The sequence below is a fragment of the Numida meleagris genome, chromosome 8 (genome assembly GCF_002078875.1).
Source record: "Numida meleagris isolate 19003 breed g44 Domestic line chromosome 8, NumMel1.0, whole genome shotgun sequence".
In the NCBI taxonomy this organism is placed as follows: domain Eukaryota; kingdom Metazoa; phylum Chordata; class Aves; order Galliformes; family Numididae; genus Numida; species Numida meleagris.
The window spans coordinates 3,777,455-3,794,576 of NC_034416.1; the positions used below are offsets into that span (position 1 = coordinate 3,777,455).

General features: G+C 47.5%; 1 long non-coding RNA gene across 15 annotated transcripts in view; it reads right to left on the reverse strand.

Moving 5' to 3' along the window:
* LOC110403072 overlaps positions 1–17,122 on the reverse strand; it is a 47,450-nt gene that overhangs the window by 24,319 nt on the left and 6,009 nt on the right. For 13 of the 15 annotated variants that reach the window (XR_002441488.1, XR_002441486.1, XR_002441489.1 and 10 more), the window contains exons 1-2: positions 4,689–7,831; positions 2,519–2,636 (exon numbers count right to left, since the gene is read on the reverse strand). This is a non-coding gene — a long non-coding RNA (uncharacterized LOC110403072). Of the gene's footprint in view, positions 1–2,518; positions 2,637–4,688; positions 7,832–17,122 lie in introns of those variants that run through there. The other 2 variants (XR_002441481.1, XR_002441480.1) reach the window with 2 other exon arrangements.

The window sequence follows — 17,122 nt, forward strand, 5'->3', positions numbered from 1 at the left end:
GATACAAATTGTTCCAATCATAGAGTGATGAAAGAGTAATGAACAATGGGTTCTTGAATGAGCACGGGAAGAAAATAATGAATTGCAGTTTAAATGAAATCAGGAGTCAATGGACTGGATCACAGACTGTCCTTCAGATGTAGGAATTCTGCATTAGTTAAACACTGTCATTTGGAGAAACGTCCTTTAAGAGGAAAGAATCTAAATGGGTCAGAAAAAGAGACAAATAAGATGAGCCTGGCCACTGGCTTGTTTTAGTAAGCTAGACTGGGGCATTCCTATTCCTACTGCTTTGCTCATTTGCATGGTGATCTACTGCAGATTAGTATCTTGCACTCTGCAAAGATAACAGGCCGTTTGTACTTTTGCCTTTCCCCTATTTTAACCTTGTTCCTCTTCTACTACTTGATTACCTTTACGTGACATCTGGAGAGATCTCTTGCCCATCACATAATTTCTACACATAATGAGGACCAAGATAGCAAAAGCTTCTGGGAAGGAAAGGGTCAGTGATGTTGAAATAACACATGGCAAAGGCTCCTTTTTTTTTTTTATGTTTGTTGGAAATCTACCTGCAATAGCTGGATTTCTCTTCTTTAGTTGTGCTTCATACCAATAAACCAAGAATTAGGATTTCTAACATTATTTCCGCTGATACGTGTCACTTTTCATGCATCACATCTATCCATCACATTGCACAGCATCTTGTTAGATCTATGGAAAAGCTGCACTTCTCCTGCGAGTGCAGGACATCTGACCATGCTAGCTTGCCACACAGAATTTCTTTACACTCTAATAAGACATATTCCTCTGGAAACAGCCCGCAGAAACCAGCTGGTTTCACAGGCAGGGCTGAAGGAGTGACACAAACCAGATCTGTCACTGCCTACTGCTGCTCCACTGCTGCCACATCCAGAGCCCACACTGCTCCCCAGAAGAGGGCACAGTGCTCTGGGCTGGGTGTGTCCCCAAGGGACAGGTCATCTTTTGCTGCCTGCTGCTCAGTAACCTCAAGAAATTTGAACCATAGAATCATCGAGGTTGGAAAAGACCACTAAGATCATCTAGTCCAACCTTCAACCCATCACCACCATGCCCGCTAAACCATGTCACTTGTTTGAAAACGAGTCCCAATCCCAGCACTGCTGAGCACTGTCAGAAGACAGAGAGTGATGGCAAGAAAATGCCCAACTGTCAGCTCACTGTAGTGCAGAAGCGTGTGGCACCTTACCTTTGTGGGTGAAGAGACCTGGGATGAGCACCAACATGTGAGAGGACAGAAAGATGGTTCCCACTGCCCAGTCCTGGCTTGGATGCCATCTGACCAGTCTGATAACAAGCAATAACACTTTGGTCTTGAAGAGCTGGATACTGGAAAAAATTTATTCTCCAAGGGAGCAGTGATGCACTGGCACAGGCTGCCCGGGGAGTGCTGGGGTCACTGTCCCTGGAGGTGTTCTAGAGCCGTGGGGATGTGGCACTGAGGGACATGGTAATGGGCACAGCGGGGATGGATTGGGGTTGAACTTGGGGATCTTAGAGGTCTTTTCCAGCGTTAATGGTTCTATGACTCTAAGAGGCATCAGTCAGCTGGAGGCTTCTTCAGGATGAAAAAGTGAGCAGCGGTGGCCGTGCTGTAGTTAAATGGGGAAAAAAACCCAACACGTTAGATTATTTTGAGTCTGGAGATGTGATCTGACATGGGCACGAGGACAACCAGGGTGACACTTGGTGCCACAGCTGGAAGCCCTGAGATGAGGTGAGGCTCCAGCCCCATGGCTCCAGCTGCACCTGCAGGGAGCCCAGTGCTGCAGTGCAGAGCAGCCAGCTCCGCCATGCCAGCATTCCCACCAGCAGGCACCCAACCCTGCAGAGCATGACAACAACGAGGTGCTGCAGGGCCCTCTGCAAAAAAAACCCCAAAGTGCTAATTGCAAAGATACAACCTGTGCTGAGCATCTGTGCTTGGGTGGCAGAGCCCTGCCCACCCACAAACTGTATCACCTGAGGATGACAGCACAACCAGGGCCAGGCTGTGCAGCACGGAGCCCCAGAAGCCAGCCTCTTCATTAAGAACACATCCACAGCAGGAAAATGCCCGGAAAACTTTGCACCGCACATCAGAAAAACAAACCAACCAAAGCCAGAAAAGCCAGTATGGGGAGCAGGGAGTATTTACGATGGGGGAGGTTTGCAGACTGCACATTATGAATGTGCCTGGGTACGTTATTCACCTTCCATGCGAGCATGCGTCACTGCAGGGCTTTCTGTGGGTGTGCATTTGTTTGGTTGGATTTACTCTGTCCTTGTCTCTGCGTGCATAGCTGCACAAGTAATGAATGCGCCTATTAAAGCCCAGCCAGAACATTTGTCTCTGAGGCTGGTGGAGAGGAGTCCTCACGCCAGCGATGTGCTGCATTTCTTTTTATTTGCTCGGAATGCTTTGCACGCTTGGTTTGGTGTTTTTAGACTCCGAGGCAGATGCACTGGGGTGATTTCTAAGGTAACCCTTACTTACATATATCTGGGGATGGTCTCGATGTGAACACCTGAAGCAGACTTGGAGGCACAGGTTTGCTGCATCAGACCACGGCTCCCCACGTCCTTCATGGGGTTGCAGGGCACGGGGCTTCATTCTGGATTAAACACGCACAAGACTTCAGTCTCATCAGAGAAACACCAAATAACAATTAAAGTGCATTGCTCAGAGTGCTCAACGAGGAGCCCGACGCAGCCTTTATCATAACTCTTTCCCAACAGCAAGGCTGTTAAAACAGAGGTTAGAGAAGTTCGGAGCGAGCTTTCAGCACTGGGCATTTCCTGACTCCTGGACCTTTGATTTTCTTTTCTCATCATTACATTAACACTTTTGTTATGGAATATTTATGACGCATACCACACGCTTAATGGATTTCCTCCTTTATTTGCAGCTAAGCTGCATTAATACAATACTCACACTATTCAATTTGAAATCCATCAAGGATTCATGGGCTTAATATCACCATCACTTTTAATGAGAAAGGAAATCTGTAAATCAAACGAGCCAAAGCAAAGGCTGAGAGGAAGCAGCAATAGCAGTTCAACAGCACCCTTCATATTAAAAGCACCTGGAAGCAAACTCTCCTAACTGAATCAGATTTAAAGCAGTGAATTACAAAGAAGCTCTGCCCTAAATCGTGGCTGTGGCTCCCAGAACAGATGCCATCACACTATTGTATGTTCTTCTCCCTGTTTTCCTGTGCTGCCACGTGCAGGTACATGAGCAAGGTGATACGAAAGGTGGAATCGAGCTGGCCTTGGTGCTCCGTGGTATCACCACCACTCCTATGTATATATTCTCATGGGAGGAAGAAATCAGCTGAAGACCAGGCATGCACTACATTGTATTTGTTTAGCTCTCATTTGCTGGGCATCAACTCCTTGGCCTTGCGCTGTCGGCACAATTAGATGCAAATGAGCACCCACCATCCTTCAACTCTGTCACCTAAAGTGCCACAGCAAACTTTCTCCAGGCACACACACAGCATTAGAGGTTGTGTCACTGGGAGCAACACAGCCCATCTGCAGCAAGGGAACACTGACCAGTGTGGTCCATCAGCTATTGTTGCTGACTGACATGATTTCCTGGACTTCTCTGATGTGTTTGTTGGAATAACATGACAATACTGATAGGAAAGAATGACTACCTATCTTCTACTCTTACACGCACGCAGGAGCTAACCCTGAGGATTAAACAGAAGCAACACATTCTGCTCCTGCTGAGGTTGCCACAACCCTGTATAGCCCAGTCCAACTGCATGAAGTCATAGCCCAACATTTCGCCCCATTCAGCTGCAAGACACGCACAGAAAATAAATATGACAGTGCAAAGACATGCTGATGCTTTGCAGGTTCAAAAAAGAAAAATATCAGTGGATGACACTTTCACAAAAGGGCTCTGGGAGCCTCTAAGCCAGACCTCCCCTTGGATCCACGTTGGTGCATTTCAGCTCCCTGTGTCGCTACGTTTGAGCTCCTGGTATTTCTTCTGTTGCCAAGCTCTGTGGCAGCAGGAGGCCTCGGGAGGTGCCCAGCTTTGAGGATAGTGGGGAAATCACACATTTAAAGTCTTTTCCTCTCTTGGTAAAAGAGGTTCTTAATGCCACCGAGTTTAAAGGAAGATCTGGCAATATTTCTATTCGTCATCATGCAAAGGGCAGAAGTTACAGATCTAACTGTGGAAGGTGATTTCCCCTTCTGCTCTCAGCAACAAGGAACAGTGCCGTAGGCTTTCAAGCAGCCAATCCATTTTGCTACTTTGCTGACAAGGTTAAAGCCATCAGAAATATATTGTGAATGTATTGAAACAGAGCTGGTTTTGCTTGTGTGTATCTGATTTCTACCGAGACGCTGGGTGAGGAAAAAAGCAATTGATCATGTGAGTTTGTAACCAGTGGCAGAGTCACCAGATGAGATGCAGAAGAAATTCGGACGTGGGCTCATTTGCTGTTTGCTAAGCATTTGACTTCCAACGAAACGAACGCGTTCAACGAAGCAAAGCAAACCCGACAGCGCAGGAACCGAGCTGGGGGATGGCACATCGCTCCCAGTGCGTGCAGGAGAGAAACGGGGACAGCAGAGATGTCACAGGCTGGAGGGAAAATCTCCAAAGACAGCTCCACTTGCCTCTCTGAATGCCAAGTACGTACCTGGTGAGAGATGGGATGCAGTCAGCTCCAGGAGCGCCGCCCAGACAGGACTCACTGCACAGCATGGCTTTGCTAGGGAACCTCCAGGTGTCTGCACGTCCTCTCTGCTGAGCTGATGCTGTTGCAGCTCGCCGCTGCTTGGCAGTGTGACACCAAAGGCAGCAGCACCCAGCCTCTTGCTGAGCCCAGGCTGAGATAAACTGCAAATAAAACTCAGGGGGTAAATCAGCACATAAAAAAAGCAAGGAGAAACAACCACATCAGTCGGCGTTACAGCATTTCTGCTCAAAAACAGGGAAGGCTGCTGTAAATGCAGACCTGTGACAATGGAAAAGCCCTTAGGAAAGCAAAGGGGGTTGGGAGCATCACCTGGAATGGGTCCGTAGCTCCACGAGGAGCACAGCTCACACATCTGGGCACGTTCTGCTCAGCGTTTTCATCGCATCGTTTAATGTTTCCAGAAATACCACGTTTTGAAGCCAGGGTAGGGGTTTGCTTTTTTTCCCCGTCCCTTCAAAGACTGAACAAAGGTGGCGATGGAAACAGGCGGACTCCAGGCTGAAAACACGGTCACTCTGTGCGACCTCTGGATTCCAAAAACATTGTAAGAAATAGCAGTACGGATCAACGCGGAGCAATTCCTGGTGGCTGAAGACAAATCTCCCCCCCCCCGGCGTTTTTAGATGACTTTGTGATACGTATCTTTCCCTTCCTGCTATTTGCCTTACGCTTGGGGAAAAAAAAAAAAAAATTATCTCAAGAGTCCTTTGAACATTAAAATTTATGCCGTGCATGTGACTTTCTTCAAATATCTTAAAATATTCTAAATGTAAGGATGTTGGCGCGGTGCCTGGGATCCTGTCTTTTCGGATAAAAGTTTCAGATAACCGACACTTCCAATTACCATTTCTCCCTGAAGAGGTCATCTCCGATCCAGTTCCACTGCAGAGCAGGGGAGGGCCCCGGGCTCCCTGAGATTCACAAAAGGTGACAAAACTGCACAGCTGCTAATTAAAGCCTGACCTAGTTCTGCCTCGCTTTACCTGGGTATCTTCAAACCACTTAAAAATTAAAACGGTTAATAATGCATCAGAGCCAAGCGTTACCCAGGGGCTCCTACATGGGGAATCTCAGTTTTGCAAGTGGATGCTCAATTACAGTGGGAAGGAAACGCTGCGAGTCTTCTTCCCTGCCTTTATGCCAACCATGCACACGCTTGATTGATGTCCTGAACCTATTTAGGCTGATTTTTAAAAAGTCATAAGTTAGGAGTAATGTTTTCACTGGAAGAGTGGTGCTGCACTGGCACAGCTGCCCAGGGAGTGCTGGGGTCACCATCCCCAGAGGAGCTCCAGAACAGTGGGGACGTGGCACTGGCATTGGTGATGGGCAGGGCGGGGTGGGCTGGGGGGTCTTAGAGGTCTTTCCCAACCTGAATGATTCTGTGGTTCTGTAACAAACCAGGAAGCAAACCTTTCCACACACTGTACACCTCCCAAGAAAAACCCGTGTGGATTTCCACAGATCCCTCTCATTGCCATCTCCTCCCTAGGTGTTGCTTCCCAGGCATCACAGGGCTCAGGAATTCTGTTGATGCTGCTGCACCTTGCACTGACATTAGATGAAATATTTATTTGGGAAAGTTTCATTTTACCATAATTTTTACTTGACTGCCACTTAGTGGCAATTTAAAGTCATAGCTCGGGGAGGTTTCCTGGCAAACCCACAGCCCCACAGCTCAGCCTGGCTGTTTGGTGGCTCTTCCCAGAGGTGTATGGTTACTCCCTCTAGAATTTGGTTTTCACTCTGCACGTTTTCCACAGGTTAGGAAGCAGGTTACCGAATCCTGTCCCCTGTAAAAAGCACTGAAACATCAAAGCTGTTATGAAGGCAACTTCCAACTCAGCTGTGCTCTTAGTTCGTACAGAAGCTGCTGCTTTCCAGCAGGAAGGACTTTCAGAGGTCGGGATCAGGAGGTCTAGAACAACACCAACATGGGAACTATCACAACAGAGCAGAACGTTAAAAAGTCAAGCGAGACTTTCATGTTTGCACACTTGCCAGTGCCCAAAGCCTGGCATCCCTGCCATGCAGCAACGTTCATTGCCCTAACTTCCATTTCTATCCCCAGAACTGCACTGGCAATGTTGAAAAAGATTTTCTTTTTTGGTATTCTTCACGGAGGTGGACAAGAAGGTGCTGAAATTACCACTTGCTGCAGCCTGCACATTGCAAAGGCTGTGCTGCGCATTCCTTTCTTTCTGTACTCCTATACATATATATTTTTAAGCAGCCATTGATTAACGTTGAGACAAGTTTCTCGGTGTGAAACACAGGTGCGTCCTTGTAGCCAGACCCTGAACTCAGACTGGCATTTCTATGATCTGATTTTAATAAATCAATAAATACTAATACTCAAACCTCAGAGAAGCCCTCAGCTTGTCGGCAGCCGTCACACCTGGGCCTGGTTGCTGCTGTGTTTTGCCCTGCACAAACTGCTTAAAATGCTTCAGAAGCACCATAGGCCATGCACAGGTGTGCTCAGGACCTCCAGGTCCTGCTCTTGGCACACACGGGCACCACGGCAGCACCCCGAGACAGCAGACTCAGAAATAGGTTGGAAGAAGCCATTTCTTGCGGTGCTGGATTTCTCCGTGATGAATTTTAATGGCACTTTAGATTAGTTCAGCTGCTGCGAGCAGTTTGCATCCCATTTGAACACCTCTACCTGCTCCGACATGAAGATGAAATGTTTGCTTTTCATATGGCTGCGCTTTTCAGAGCTTGAGCCTGACGAGGAATTTAGATCCCTTTTCATCCGCTTTATCAATTGTCTCCTCAAGAAAACATTTTACCAATGCTGCAGATGATTAAAGGCTCAGGAGCACGTGCCAGGAGGAGGCCTGGAGCGCTCTGTCATGGGGATGTCCCCCTGTAAACACGAGGGGACCTCGGGCAGGGTGACTTTGGGCTGACACCACTTCTATCTAGCAACAACCAGTGCTGTAGACACAGGCTGTAAGAAAGACTCTGTAGCAGGGTCTGTTGTGATAGGAGAAGGGGAAATGGTTTCAAACTAAAAGAGGGGAGATTTAGACTGGATATAAGGAAGAAGATTTTTGCAATAGGGGCGGTGAGGCAGTGGCACGGGTTGCCCGGAGAGCTGGTGGTGCCCCATCCCTGCAGATACCCAAGGTCAGGCTGGACGGGCTCTGAGCACCTGATGGAGCTGTGGGTGTCCCTGCTCAGTGTAGGGAGTTGGATCTGATGGCCTTTAAGGGTCCCTTCCAACTCAGTTGATTCTATGATTCCACAATATGAGGCTGCTTGTGGCAGCCCTGACTGCTTCCATAACTCTGACTTTGACTCATTTCCAATGTGTTTTACTCTCTTGGAGCCATAAGAAGCACTCAGATGGGGATGTCTGGCATAGACGTACCCCCAGCTGTATACAAGCAGGTAGAACAAAGGAATCATTAAGGCTGGAAAAGACCACTAAGATCCCCCAGTCCAACCCCAACCCACCCCACCATGCCCATCACCACGTCCCTCAGTGCCACTTCTCAGTGATTCTGGAACACCTCTGGAGATGGTGACCCCACCACTCCCTGGGCAGCCTGTGCTGGTGCATCACCACTCTTTGGGATAATAAACTTCTCCAAACATCCAGCCCAAACCTCCCCTGGCACGACTTGAGGACATCACCTCTCGTCCTATCACCGTTACCTTGGAGAGGAGGCCGACATCCACCTCATCACAACCTGCTCTCAGAGAGCTGAAGAGATCGATGAGGTCTCCCCTGAGCCTCCTCTTCTCCACACTGACCCATCCCAGTTCCATCAGCCGCTCCCCATCAGACTGGAGCTCCAGACCCTTCACCCGGTTACTGCAATACCTTGGCTGCAGATTACACACAACTTCTCAGATCTAACAAAACCTGTCTGTATCAGGCAGCAGCAGGAGCAGGTAACAGTTCACTTCTTGATAGAAAAGAGACAATGGTAAAAATATAAAATCAAGAAACCTAAATATAGACAATAGAAATAAATGGCACCAGTGGAATAAAACAATAAAGCTGTCTGTAGTACAGATTTGAACCCAGTGTGTTTAAGGCACAGCTGGTTACTGGGGGCTCTCTCGATCTGAAGATCTTTCTCCTTCTCTAGGGGGATATTTCTAAGCAGGCCCTGGTGGCTTTTGCTTGCCCATCGGCAGTGAGGGGCAGAGGCCAAGGGGAGCCCCTGGGAATGCACTTGTAATGCACGTTTCATGCTCCCAATGCAAAGTTCAAGGCACTTCGTAGGTGGGAGAGATTCCCCTCATCAGCACCCCACAGCAATGGGCTCGGCAGGACAGCATTTTTCCCTTTCAGCCAATATTTTAGGGGAAACGGGATAAATGCGTTCCTTAAAAAGGGCAGCGTTAACATTCTGGCGCGCTCGCCTTTCCTTGCCCAGGGCAAGTAATTTTTTTGACAGGTGAATAAAATATCATTAGCTTCTCCACTGTCATCAATCATCAAAGTGAAGGGTGGGCAAGTAACCTCTCCAGACAGTCCTGGGGACTGCAATACCCCTGCTTTCTAAAGAAGCAGAGCTGGGAGGCTCCCATTCCATCTCAATGCATGGGAGGCAGGCAGCTAAAACCTCTCCCCAACTCTGACTTTTTCCCCTTGAGTGTTAGAAGCTGACAACGGCATAGAAATGTAGATTTCACGTTGTCCCTTCAGCCTTGCCCAGCCATTGGTGCCCAGGTAGCCCAAGAGCTCACAAGCTGCGCCGCATATTGTATCGCCAGAATAAGTGAAGGAGAGAGAATGACAAATCTGAAGCTTTTGTCCAAAGGTCACACACTTGATGCTTCTTTCGCATTTGTGTGAGTTAATTTACTTTAAAAAAAAAAAAGAAGAAGAAGAAGGAGGAGAAGAAGAAGAAGAAATCTTCACAACAAAGAAAAATGAACAGAAATCTGTCCCTGAGACTGCCGTGGCCATGAACTTCCAAAGCTATTGTGATTTCAATAGAAGAATAGGAGACACTGCCATCGAAAATGCCATTGATATTGTAACAGATCATTGCCTAAATAGACCATAACAGCTCCCATTTCAATGGTTACTGAGAAACGCTTTAACCCCTTCACTTCTGAGCGCCTGCACAATCTCTGCGTGACACATCAAAGGAGACACACCAGATAGGACGAATTTCACACCCTTTTTTTGCCTCTGTCAGCTCTTCTGAGCTTCCCCGTCCCTTTCCTTTTCCACACTGAATCAGAGCTCTCCACAAGCGCAAATCCTTTTAAGCGCAGGCAGAAAACCTGGGGTTAGGGCATTGTCTCACCTCCCCCCAGCAGCATTCCCCAAACCACCCAGGAGAAGGCAAAGCCCCCCAGCATCACCTCCTGCTCGGTGGCAGTTAAAATGCCAACACTTCACTAAAAAGACACACACACGCACACTTGATATCTGCGCAGATATCTGGTTTGAGTTACCAGTAGACCCAACTTCCAAGCCTTCCTGACTTCTTAAAGGAGTTCTGAGGAAAAAGAAATCGAAAAAGAAAAAAGAAACAGAGTTCGAACATTTTTGAATGGTAGCTCTTGCCTTCCAGACCCAAAGGGATCTCTGTTAAGGTCCTCTTTCAGATCACTCTTTTACCTCATCCTTAAGCACTTTGCCACGTCGCACTGCCGGAGCAGCTTGGTCGGGACCTCCTCTGGCATTAAGTTCCTTCACTACGCCCTGCGCTTCCCCGTCACCTTGATTTACAGATCCTGGGGAGGAAAAGAACGCAGGCAGGTTTCTATGGGAAAAAAAATAAATCTTTCCATAATGCTTCATTTTAATTGAATCTAAATCCTTTAATTCTTTACTAATTGAGCCCAGAACCACATTTGCGGTTATTTAGCGGTGGGTGGGTGCCAGGCAGACTGCGTAGAGCACCATCCCTTCTTGCACCAAGCTCCAGGCAAGGACAAATCTGGCACAGGGATGGGTGGTCTGCATGGATGAATGCAGCACCCATGTTTCGGCCCAATTCACTGCTAAGGGCTCAGCAAGGTGTGCCTTGGTAAGGCACTAACCAGGACATCGTTCCTTTCTTCACCACCTCTGGGAAGAAGGCAGCTGTTATTATCATGGAAATCCCATTCTTTATGAGCTGCAATTACTTTTACTTTTCCAGAAGACTCAGAGGGAAATAACTTCAGAAGCCACTCCCATCTACAAGAAAAAGAAAAGCAGCTGATTCACAGTTGCCACAAAGTGACTCTGATAACCCTCCGTCCTGTTCCACAGAGGCCTTTGGGAGAGCCCAGTACAATGAGAAATAAAGCTACACATTGCAGGGCTGCAGTGGCAATTTCCTCCCCATATGTTTCTCAAGACACTCTCTTAATTTAGTTTGCCTATAATGAATTCTGTCATTATTCCAAACATCCATTCTCATGACCTAGACTTATAGCATATCACCACCGAGTATCTTTTTTTGGCTATCCAATCTCCCCGGGGAACTGAAAATTGTCTCCATCTGCAGCACAGCTATGCTGGGGAGCAGCCTGGAAAACAGATCCGAGATTATTCCTTTCAGTGTCAGTCATTTAAGCCTCTTTGTGTTAAAGTTGACATTTGTCTCGATGCTGTCTCAATAGGCCCCGCTGGCTGGGTTTCATTCAGCGCTTTGAGCCGGGGGAGAACTTGCCTCTTGTTTTACTTTCAGGCCATTCTTGTGCCAAAGCGTGAAGGGAGGGAGCTGAATAACCACAAACAGGTGAGGCGGGGAGAGGCTTTCTGTCTCTACTCTCTGTTTGCGAGAGCTGAGCTCTTTGGATGCCTTTCAAAGCCAGGAGAAGCCAAAAGCAATAATCCTCACCATGGGAGCAGGCAGGAAGGAAGGGTATCTGGTGTTGGCCAGAGCCGTCCCAGCGCAGGGATGCACATTCCCATGCAGTGACATCGCATCGCGCCAGGGCAGCTCGGCGAGGCCAGAAACGTGGGGACTGACAAACATCCAAGCTCCACACCCACCTGGAGCAGCAGCAAGAATGCTTTTTAAGTCTAAAGCATAAGAAAGAGGTGTTAAGAGTGAGGGGTCTTTGCGTTTGCCACCGCAGCCATTCTTCACTTCTGTCTGACGCTGTCAGCACCACCCGTAGGTGTCAGAAAAAGGTTTTTCAGCGAAGCACAACTGTTTTTGCCCCCTCCTCCTCCCTATCCTATGCTTTCATTTATTCAGCCTTGCAAAAGAGCTCTTCTTTTCGCCTGACCTTCACACAACCCCACCGGCTGCCCAGCCACTGGGAAGCATCCTCCATGCAGGAATGGAATGCAGGCTCTGGTCACCCTGTCCAAGGTTCTCCAAGGGGAATGACCCCAAGGCAAGAATCTTCCCAAGCAGTGCACATGGCAAAGCATCCTCCTCCTAGAGAAGCACAATTATCCACCTGTGGTAACACCCCAGTAAGATCTGCATTCCTGGCCTGATGTCATTCTGGCTACATCCCAGCCCACACTCACTCACTTCAGGCTCCACATCCTGGGGAAGCATAGGATGTTACACCAGCATCACTCTCTTCCTTAGGTTGGCTATTAGGAAAAACTTATTCTCAGAAAGAGTGGTGAGGTGTCAGAACAGGCTGCCAGGGACATGGTGGAGTCACTGTCCTTGCAGGTGTTCAAGAGAAGGGTAGATGATGCAATGAGGGACATGGTCTAGAGCGGTCACAGGTATGGGCTGATGGTTGGACTAGATGACCTTAGTGGTATTTCCAACCTTAATGATTCTATGATTGATACTGAAGCAGGACGAAGACCAGCAGGGCATTGTTGGGTAGCATCAGGCTTCAGCCTCTGTAACTGTGTGAGCTCATCAGTGGTATTACATGCATGTCTCACCCCCAAAAGCTCCTGTAACGAGGGATTAGGGAAGAGGCTGGGGAGGTTAAAACTCTCCCAGGCAGCCCAGCACCAGCTCTGGTCTTTGGAGGTAATGCAGAATTTTCACTTGACACTACACCCAGTTCCACCAGAGACCCCAAGCCTTTGGGAAGTGGACCTGCTGAAGGACGCTCCTTCAGCTCTTACTCATTTCCCAGTGTCTCCTCTTTTTGGAGTTGGACAAGGAGGGCCTTTCATGGGGTGTTTCTGTGACACCTCGACACACCGTGTGGGCACCATCCCACCAAGCACAGGACACGAGCACTCCCAGCTGGTAAATGCGCAATGTGACCACAGCAGAGTTTGAAACATTCGTGGTTGAAACAGCAATTTCACTTCTCAGGGCCCAGCTTGGAGTGATGCATGAAAGAAAACGCTTCCCAGCCAACATTAGCTGGCAGAGCTGGTTCATAATCAGCCAGGACAGATGGGAACACACAATACCTTGAACCCAATCAAGAAAACATCCCAGGAATGCCTGTTAATATGAACCTTTAGAGGGGTAAAACGGTCATTTGAATCAGAGCAGGATGATTGATTCCAACCTAAGAGAAAAGCACAAATCAAATTGATTCCTATCCAGGGCACAGAAAGGTTTGATCTGAAGCAAGGCTTGACAGCAGATGAAGTCAAATTCTTATAGCTTTCAAGAATAAGAAATGCAGTGGAAATGAGGATGCACAGGCATTGAGGAAAGCTGGGTGGGGAAAGTCCCAGTCGTATACCTTGCAAAACCATGGAAGAGTGATGTGCCAACTTCTGTAGGCATCACCTTCCACCCAGATAGCTGCATTTGCTTACCTGGTTTAGCAATAAGCAGCGTTCACCACTTGGTGTGTCACTGCAGAAGCAAACAAGAGCTGTCCCATGGAAGGGCTTGGGTTTGTGAGGGCGGTCACCGCCCCATCTTGAAATTTCCCTCCATGCAGAATTATAATCTCATATGTCAGCATGCATTTTGGTTTATAAAACAGGAATGCTACACATTTCGAAGAAAAATTGCACCTGTCAAATGCCCTACCCCATGAAATAAACCTGTGCAATTTCACTTTTCACCTAGTAAATACCCAATCGCTTCCCAGAATGGCCCCTTGCAGTATTCAAATCTGTTTCCATTAATATTAGAAGTTAGGAGGGGTTGGGAGAAAAGGAAGGAATTGATTAAAAGCAGATGGTATTCATTATCTTGCTAATCACAATCCTGCAGGGTTTTAACAAAGAAAAAAGAGAAAGAAAAAGCAACATCAAGAAAAGGTCACGCTAGGACTTTTCAAATAAAACATTAGAAAAATAACACTTCCAAGGATTTACTCTCCTCTCATGAGAAAATCAGCTTGTTTCATATCACAGCTCAGCCACGCTGGGAAAATGCCTTTGTGATAGAGACATCATTCTCACATTTTGTGTTGGGACTGCAAACTTTGGTGGAAAGTCAGAGAGAAAATACGTGGCAAGGATGGTTACCACCTGCACCTCCCACCGCCTCCAATGGGGCACCTCCATGTGGTTTTTCCTTAAGGGAAGTCACAAATAAGCAAGTAGAGCAAACAAAACCAAACAGGAACAAAACAAATAAGCAGTTAATTGGGCAGAATCAGTGTAACAGGAAAACACTGAGGTTATGTTCAAGATGACTGGCTGGAGTTTGCTCACAGCAATTTTCTTGGGAGGATTTTTGCTGGTGGTATCTGATCCTGCTCCCAATAAAGCCAATGGAAACACTGTTATTAACTGTCCATAGCACTGGGTCTGGAGAGATGCCTGTACCAAAGGCCTTGGCACTTTTTCACACTATGAACTTGCCAGATGCAAAAGGGCCGTGTTCAGCTTTGCTTCACGACAGCAAAACAGGATGCCACTCAAGAAAAGGCAATTTGCAACAGAAAATCCCAGCGGTATTTTGCAACTGCGGGAGCACAAGCATTTGCTTGTTCGCCACCACACTCTCCTCTGCCATTCCAAAATGCATCAGTACTTCACAGAAACTGCTCAGAAACCAAACCTGGGGTGCTCCCACTCACCCCCGGGCACCTGGGACATGAGCATCAGTGGACTTGGGGATGGGCCCACAGCAGCTGGGATGCGCTCATCCTCCCGGAATGAGAGGCACTGGAAAACCACCAGCGGTTGTCACTGACAAGAGACTTTTATTCTTTTTTTTCTTTTCTTTTTTTTTTTTTTCTTTTTTAAATAGGAAGCGGTTTTACAACACACGGCCAAAATGTTCTGTGAGCAGACATGGTGTTACGTAAGACAAAGCAGCTATGTGCTGGTGAGATTTTGTGGTCGTCGGGTTGAGATTCCTAAGCAGCTATTTATATGATAATTTATTTTTTAAACCACAATGACTCGAGTGCCCAGAATGGCAGCAGATTCATTGTTAGCTCTCTTTCCATGCCACCTCACATGGTTCTCAATAGCTGAGAGGGCAACCAGCAGCATTCCTGCTGCACACCTGTGTGCTACCACCCATCTGTGCTGCTATTTAGACTTGACCTAAGGTTTTCCACCAACTATCCCAGATTATCCTGCTGTCATTTTCTGATTTCCAGGTCAGTCCTTTTGGTAGGCAAGGGTCTCATCTGCAACAAATTTCATTTTCAAGATGGGGTGAAAACGTGTGAAATGGAAAGAGAGAAAGATAAATTTCAGCTTTGTTTGCAGGCACAAGTACAAGAAAAACAAGCAGACCTGTGAGCTGTTGTACTTAGGAAACCTAGCTTTCTGCAGCTTTTGCCTGTGGGTTTTCTGAAGGCAACTAACCACAGCTGAGATTCACGCTATGACCTCCTGCCCAAGGGGACCAATTTGAGTCCCTCTCCACCACTCTTCTATTTATTTTCATGACACTTAAACCTCAGTCTCTGGAACTTATACACACCAGGGATGGAAGCAGGCAACTGGGTCAAAACCTGCTCAGAGTGAGGAGCACAACCAGACAGGATGATGCTGTAAATCTCACCAAAGCACCATTTTCTTATGAAACCAGATGAAAACCCCCAAAGCCATTCCTGGGATTCCATGTTGCATCCTGTTGGAGCTGGTAGATCTTATTAAGGGTTAAAGTCTGACCACACACACATGGGGGCATTGCAGGTGGCATTCTTCAGCCTATTTTTTTTTTTCCCTGATTATTATGCCTGCAAGGCCAAGTCCCAGCGGTATTTGTGAGAGCAATGCCAGAAAGCATATATTTCTGATTAGCATTTATGAAATAAAAAGATCCCAGATAGAAGAAAGGGATAATGCACTAACACTGACGCTGCCGGAGGGAAGGGGCAGCCCGGAGCCCTGCGGGGTGCTCGGGTCTCAGGTTCCATGGAAAAACCCCACCCGTGCACCGAGAACAAAGCGGGATGTGCGCTCATGGCCAGCTCAGTGGTGACCGCCCAGCAGTGAGCTCAGCCCGACACCCGGCCAAGAGAGACCACCACACCCAGCAGGAGCAAGGCCCTCCAGGAAATATAATTCTCCTCCATCGGTTTTTGTTTTCATAATTTTGTTCTACTTCTTCCATTCCGCTTCCTTGACCTGCAAGTAACGTTGCTGGGTCAACCCTCTGTTTGTTCAAAGCCAACAGCCAAAAGCTCTCGCTTCTCTCACTCTCCTTCTCCCTCTTCAGGTATAGATACACTTAAAGAAGGAAAAAAAAACCCACAAAACAACAACATGTCTTTCATTTTAAGCTCAGAGGCATGCACAGTTATTTTGGAAAAGCACAAAGAAATATGCTACTCTTCATACATCAGCTACAAGTCAACAACAAGTAGAGCATATTTCCATTACTCCTTACTGTACACCATAATCCTACACTGCAGCCAAAGCCCAAGTCACTCGGTAGAGCTAGAAGAAAGGCAAAACATCCCATGCTGGGACTGGGCTCTGCAGCCTGGAGGACAACAGCAGAAAACCTTTCAGTTTGAGAGAGTGCATTGCTCTTCCTCCCTTGCCCAAGCCACTTGGTTGGATCCAAACCAGATCTTTAAACAACTATCATTTGGGCTAGGACCAGATATGGCAAAACTTCAGCCAAAATGGCCAGCATCTCAAAGGGAAGTCTGCTTGCCAGGATAGGTGCGAGTGGTTATGGAAGGAGGAGGGGTGTTTATCCGTCACCCATAGCTGGGCCATCGAAATTCAGCCAGAAGGGTCTTTCTCAGCTGGAAAGACATCACCAGCCAAAACAAAAGCTAAACAAACAAATGCTGAACATATTTCATGAATTTTTTTTTTTATTTTTTTTTTTAATATTGTCAGTTGTGGGGCATGGAGGAGGTTTGCAGTCTGACTTCCTCAGGGAGTTCAGCCCTGGGAACCCACCAGCACTACTCCTGCACACACAGCACGGTGTGAACACATTATCCGTGCCCAGGGGGGCACCCCGAAGCCCCCAGCACACAGAGCAAAGGAGTGGTCATGGGAACTTCAGCAGCTCCTTGGGCCTCAGGGGAGCAACTTTGCAGGAAGGGGCTCCAGCTGAGCACATGAGATTTTCCCCAAG